The sequence below is a fragment of the Rana temporaria genome, chromosome 10, assembly GCF_905171775.1.
Source record: "Rana temporaria chromosome 10, aRanTem1.1, whole genome shotgun sequence".
Classification (NCBI taxonomy): domain Eukaryota; kingdom Metazoa; phylum Chordata; class Amphibia; order Anura; family Ranidae; genus Rana; species Rana temporaria.
Window position 1 is genome coordinate 56,151,033 of NC_053498.1, and position 6,930 is coordinate 56,157,962.

Below are 6,930 nucleotides of genomic sequence, written 5' to 3' on the forward strand. Positions count from 1 at the left end.
AGAATAAATGCTTTTCTTTGATTGGTGGTTAGTAGGAGGAAGACTCAGCAAATCTATTGGTGTTATTGGTTATTGCCTGAAAAAGAGGAGGAGACTGTTTGCCGATGTTGATGCTGGAACTACGAGGCACTATTTACTGGGAGACCAATTTAGCCAACAGAATTCTACAGCATGGGTAGTAGCAGGGCCGCAGGGCAATACAATTCATATGGCTAAGCAGGCAATGAAAGTCATTAAAGCCTTTATGTTTATAATTACAATAATTTACAACTTTCTAAGTAAAGGTACAGTGCCTGTTTTGCTGATTTATTGCCGAAGACTCTTTAAGTTGGTATTTGTGCATATGGTTCACAGATATTACAATAAAGCTTCAGCTGCTCTAGTGTTGTGCACATTAATGGTCTATGTGAAACACTCCAGCTATCTTATGCATTGATTATTATGCCCAAGCCTTCTTATCTCTAATGCAAACCCCCCTCCCCCTTCTCTGTATTTTTGAGGTTTGTCTGAATTATTAATCAGATTGTATATCTTGGATGGAGCATGAGAAATAAAGAAACAGACTGAAAGGCAGTGGGCAGAAGGTGCCTGTGTATTTTTTACTTAAATATCATCAAGAGAACAGATGGATTTTACACTGTGAGCTGGTGGCACTTCCATGTCCAAATATTCCTAGGGCCTGTAATTAACACTGGCAGAATGCGCACTCACAATCACATGGCTTATTTCCTGAATTCTGAAACAAATCCGGTTGTACGAGTGGAATTGTATATCCCCTACTGTCAGTCAGTAACTGTCCAGTAACTAGTGGGCGAGCAGCTGAGATTCAAAGTAGATGTTTAGGCAAATATTTAATAAACACAATAGAATTCAGTTATGTATTAAAAAAATATTTATTTATTGTAGATATAGCATCATAATCATCACAGCATAGCAGGTCTCACAATCAGAGAGGAAATAACTCAATCAGGGCCCTATTGCTTTATACATGTTGACACAAAAATGCTTGCAAAAAAGAAAAGCAGAGGGATGACCTCAGGTGTGCTTCTGCTCTGTTTCTCTGTTATTGTCCAAACAGCGTCTATGCGAGGTGACTTGGAAAGCAGAACTTTGTCAGCTATTTTTTATTTTACCGTGATGACAGGTGTGTGTGGGGGGGGGGGGAAGGGTGTGCAAAGTGAGATTATTGTATGTAAAAAAATGAAAAAGATTAAAAAAAAGAAAATAATGTTTTAAAAAAGTTAAATAAAAGCTATTTTTTTTTTTCTTTAAACATACTGTCACCAGTCAGTATGCCTGATTACCACCACATCAGTCATATGATGACACTGTACTGCACTAGTGACAGTATGTAAAGGGATCATTTGGGGGATATTTCCAAAAAAAGTGACAAAAAATGTACAGCTTCCAAAAACTCGCCATGCCTCTTACGAAATTCCTCAAACTGTATGCTTTTCAAAAAGGGTTAATTTTGGGGGTATTTGTACTGTCTCAAGTGGGAAGTGGAGACTTGATCTAACTCCCCGGGGCTAAAGTGAGCTGTACTCCTTATCTTTCTTCTCTATCACCCCTGCGGGACCGGTGCATGCCGACTCCCAAGAAGAAAGCCCCCTAGCGGTCATTAACTGCTTGCCGACCGCCGCCCACACTTATACGTCGACAGAATGGCACTCCTGGGCAAAACAATACTATGGGCCAGATTCACAAAGAGATACGACGGTGTATCTCCAGATATACCATTGTATCTCTGACTTACACTGGTCCTATCTATGCGTCTGATTCATAGAGTTACACTGTGTTACACTGTCGGATCTTATTTTCAATTTGAAAATGGCGCCGGGGCGTTCCCGCTGATTTACATAGAATAATATGTAAATCAGCGTGATATGCAAATTCACGAACGTACGCGGACCCGACGCAGTGTTCTTACGACGTTTCCGTAGCGGCTTTCCCGGCGTATACTTACCCCTGCTTCTATGAGGCGCAGCCAATGTTAAGTATAGCCGGCGTTCCCGTGTCGAATTTGAATTTTTTTACGTCGTTTGCGTAAGTCGCTCTCGAATACGGATGGACGTCGTTTACGTAAGCGTCGAAACCACTGACGTCCTAGCGACGTCAGTGGGAGCAATGCACGCCGGGAAATTTCGCGGACGGCGCAATGCGCATTTAAATCGGCGCGGGAACGCGCCTGATTTAAATAGTACACTCCCCCTAGCCGCGGAATTTGAATTCCGCCGGGGGTTTTGCGGTCCGCCGCCGCAAGTTTGGAGGTAAGTGGTTTGTGAATTACCCACTTGCCTCGCAAACTTGCGGGAGCGGATCTTAAATCAGGTAGATCGAGCGGATCTAAAGATCTGATCTACGTGAATCTGGCCCTATATGTCCCCTTTAAGGAAGCAGCATTGTGGACGCACAGCGCGTCTCACGATGAGGAAGAACGGGGAGATGCTGATGTAAACAAGCATCTCCCCACTCTGCCTAGTTGTAGCTGGCCAGCTAAGACCTGTCCTAGGTTGCTAATGTGACTTACATGTATATACAGCTAGACCTGCTAATAACCCCAATACAGTTCATATGCTCATATGTGAGAGATAAAAGCAGAGTTATTTACTGTGACTTTATATATGGATGACATAACAGTTGGATATGGTGTCCACAGAAGCAAAAGAGAGAATATGCCTTTTAAGATTTGTTGTGTGACTGTAAGGTAAGCTCAATGACACAGCAGAATTGAAACCAGAAAGCATAGAGTTAAGCTTTTGTGACTCATGAGGAGTCTTGGCCAATCACAACCAATCTCACATTGAGCAGAAGTCTTGGCCAATCACAGCCAGCCTTACACTCATTCTGTCTGGAAAGTTCCCTAGCAGAGCTGTTAGAGCTCATTACACCAGAGAGAGAAGATCTGAGCAGACACACACCAGTCAGAGTTCTGTTTTATGGAAGTGGCCAAAATAGGTATTTAATACAGCTATATATGTTCCTATTGTTAATAGTGTGATTAGAACTGTATACTAACTAGTTATGTGTTCACTTGTAGTTCCACCAAACCAAACGTTCAAACAAACATCAAATTTCAATATCAAACATCACAGCAATTGGTCAACCTGCAATAGCAAACGTGCTATCAAACTGCAATAGCAAGCGTGCTATAAAACTGCAAACAGCAATATAGAGCCAGTAAAACTATTGATTAAGCCTCAGGGAGATCATAAAGTGTTTAACCACTTGCCGCCCGCCAATGACATATTGACGTCGGCAAAGTGGTTGTAGAATCCTGACTGGACGTCATATGACGTCCTCAGGATTCTGAGCCGCTGCGCGCCCCCGCAACACCGATCTCGGTAAAGAGTCTCTCACGGAGACTCTTTACCACGTGATCAGCCATGTCCAACCATCGCAGAGGTGATCAAATACCACCAAAAGAAAGCTCTATTTGTGGGGAAAAAAGGACGCCAATTTTGTTTGGGTACAGTGTAGCATGACCGCGCAATTGCCATTCAAAGTGCGACAGTGCTGAAAGCTGAAAATTGGCTTGGGCGGGAAGGTGCGTAAGTGCCCTGTATGGAAGTGGTTAAATAACTTGAAGGGAGAGTACAGATACTGAAGAATAGGGATGAGCTTCGAGTTCGAGTCGAACTCATGTTCGACTCGAACATTGCCTGTTCGGCGAACAACGAACAATTAGGGGTGTTCGCGGCAAATTCGAAAAGCCGCGGAACACCCTGTTAAAGTCTATGGGAGAAATCTAAAGTGTTAATTTTAAAGGCTAATATGCAATTTATTGTCCTAAAAAGTGTTTGGGGATCTGGGTCCTGTCCCAGGAAACATGTATCAATGCAAAAAAAAGTTTTAAAAACGGCTGTTTTTTCAGGAGCAGTGAATTTAATAATGCTAAAAGTGAAACAATAAAAGTGTAATATTACTTTAAATTTCGTACCTAGGGGGGGTGTAAAGTCAGCATGTGAAAAAGCGCATGTTTTCCGTACATAGAACTGCCCCTGCACAAAGTGTCATTTCTGAAAGGAAAAAAGGCATTTAAAACCGGCTTTGCGGCTCTAATGAATTGTCGACTCTGGCAATTACAGAGATGATTCATTCATAAAAAATAAAAATAAAAAAGCTGGGGGTCCCCCCAAATTCCATTAACAGGCCCTTCAGGTCTGATATGGATATTAAGTGGAACCCCGCCGTCAATTTAAAAAAAAATCGACGTGGGGTTCCCCCCAAATATCCATACCAGACCCTTCAGGTCTAGTGTGGATTTTAAGGGGAACTCCACCCCAAATTTAAAAAAAATGGCATGGAGTTCCCCCAAAAATCCACACCAGACCCTTATCCGAGCACATTAACCTGGCCGGCCGCAGAAAAGAGGGGGGGACAGAGTGCGGCCCCCCCCCTCTCCTGAACCGCACCAGGCCACATGCCCTCAACATGGGGAGGATGTCCCCATGTTGATGGGGACAAGGGCCTCATCCCCACAACCCTTGCCCGGTGGTTGTGGGGGTCTGCGGGCGGGGGGCTTATCAGAATCTGGAAGACCCCTTAAACAAAGGGGACCCCCAGATCCTGGCCCCCCCCATGTGAATTGGTAATGGGGTACACTGTACCTCTACCGTTTCACGAAGGAATTGTAAATAGTTAAAAAAAACACACAGACACCGTAGGAAAAAATCCTTTATTAATAAAAATAAAAAAAATCCAGCAATGTGAATCCACTCTCGGCCCGGGCCCCGCTCCAACGTTGTCTTCTATCCTGCGACGGATGATCTCTCCAGCGACGGACGGGTGATCAGCGGTCCGGTCCAGCGATGAGAAGATCCATCCGTCCAGAGCGCAGCAGGCAGCTCCTCTCTCCGTTGGACACAGCCCAGCGGAATGACGTGCTGGAGCTGTGACATTTCTTATATAGGGGAAGCGGCCACCCGTCACGTGACCCTGCCCCCTCTGACGCACCCTCGTACGTCACTGGGAAAGACCGGGAAAGGGATAGTGAAGAGGAGAGTGAAAGAAGTGGTTATTGTGTTCAACAATGACCAGGCCCTCCGGCCAGGAATAAAAAATTCCTCCGGTCCTAGCCAAAAGGCCCGGCCCAGGAGGCAGGTGCTAAAAAAAGCATGTATCTGGTGCAGTGACCGTGGTATCTTAAATCAATGTGTCCCTCACACACAGTGATCTTCAGATACCCCTGGACTGCCACTCCAGGGGCACATGCACCATAGACTTTTCGTTCCATATCCGACCCCCCGACCGGCCAGTGCAGCCCTCCACCCCTGCCAGCCAACCCGGTGGATTTGCATGGCACTACCCTGTCGTATCCCAGGGCATTACCGGATCGCTGACATAGATAGCACTTACACCAGCCAGCCAGAAGGCCAGACTAGAACTCGGCAAAAAGACCAAGACCAAGCGCAGCACTCATCCTCACCAGGAGCACCCTTCCAGATGGCTCAGACTCAACCATGGGCCGGCCCCCAGTATCTGTCGGGCAGCACAGCGTAGTCCCTGCTGAAACCATCCTTCCAGGTGCAATGACGCCATTGGATTGCATCCACCCTCCCAATGGAGGTGCTTCAGCGCTCCGCTGACAACTGATAAGAACAGATACCACACCTAGTCCCAGCCAAAAGGCCGAGAAGTGACAGGGAAGACACCACGATCAGCACGGCCTAGAGTGCAATGGCCGAGCCTCGCCCTGGGAGAACCACCTTCATGATCATGGTGTCTCCCCTGCCAGGTAAGTGTAAGAGCAACTAGCTTTGCAACCGACACAACAGCTAAAGGTCTAGATACCTATGAGAGCAAGTTCAAAGTCATTACTGGGATCAGTAGAGAGACAGAACCGACAAATCCTCAGACTACTTTTAAGTGCATGTTCTGTGGAGAGAACACAAGTGCCAACAATTGAAGGAGAAATCACCAAATGAAAAGAAAAGGTTTGTACTTGTTAACCAACTGTGTTGTGGGTGCCTAAGAAAAGGCCATATTACTAAGGAGTGTAAGAAAAGGGCCACATGCAGCGTTTGCAAAGGACACCATCCTACACCACTACGTGAAGAACGTGCAAAGGAGGATGAATCCTCAATAACTAAAGATGCCGAGGAAGAAAAGAAAGCATCAGTATCCTCTTGCAGAGTGAGGGAAAGCAACGGCACATCAATGGTTGTACCATTGTGCATTTCAAATCCTAAAAGGAAGAATAAGAAGGTATAAGCCTATGCACTACTGGATGCCCAAAGTGATGTCACCTTCATTGATCAAGAAATCTGCAAGAAATTACAAGTGACTACAGAACCAGTGAAGCTCAAACCCACCACAAGAGAGACACATTAGTGAACAGTCAAAGGGTCAAAAGATTGAGAGTTAGAGGACTTCATTCAAACTGAAAGAGTTTGGTGTTGGACTGTTGATAGGATATGATTGTCCCGAAGCTTTGGTACCACGAAAGGTAATCACAGGAGGAAAGTGTGGACCCTACGCTGCTCAAACTGATCTAGGATGGGGCATTGTTGGAGGAAAACAGCAGATTGCAAACTCAAGACAGGTGACAGGATTGTGTCATCGTATATCTCTCCAAGAGTTACCAGCTGTAAGTTCAGCGGCAGTAAACAAGATCCTTGAATCTGACTTTGCAGACATAAGTTCTAAAGAAAAGAGTGTATCCCAAGAAGACATAGAATTGTCTATGGGTGATCCAGAAGTAAAAATTGTACAAACATTGAGCACTGCTGCCAAGTGTCAAAATGACATACTTGAAAGACTAGCCAGATGTTCAAAATGGAATACAGCCATAAACGTAGTAGCTCGAATTCAACGTTTGGCAAGGGGGATTAAGAAAGAAGGAATCATTGAATGTAGAGGAAAGAAAGAAAGCTGAACAAACAGTCATAAGACTCATTCAACAGAGATTCTATAGTGTAGAGTTGAAGA

General features: G+C 45.0%; 1 pseudogene; it reads right to left on the reverse strand.

Moving 5' to 3' along the window:
• Positions 1 to 5,567: 5,567 nt before the first annotated feature.
• LOC120916691 lies at positions 5,568 to 5,745 on the reverse strand (annotated as a pseudogene).
• Between the last annotated feature and the right edge of the window lie 1,185 nt (positions 5,746 to 6,930).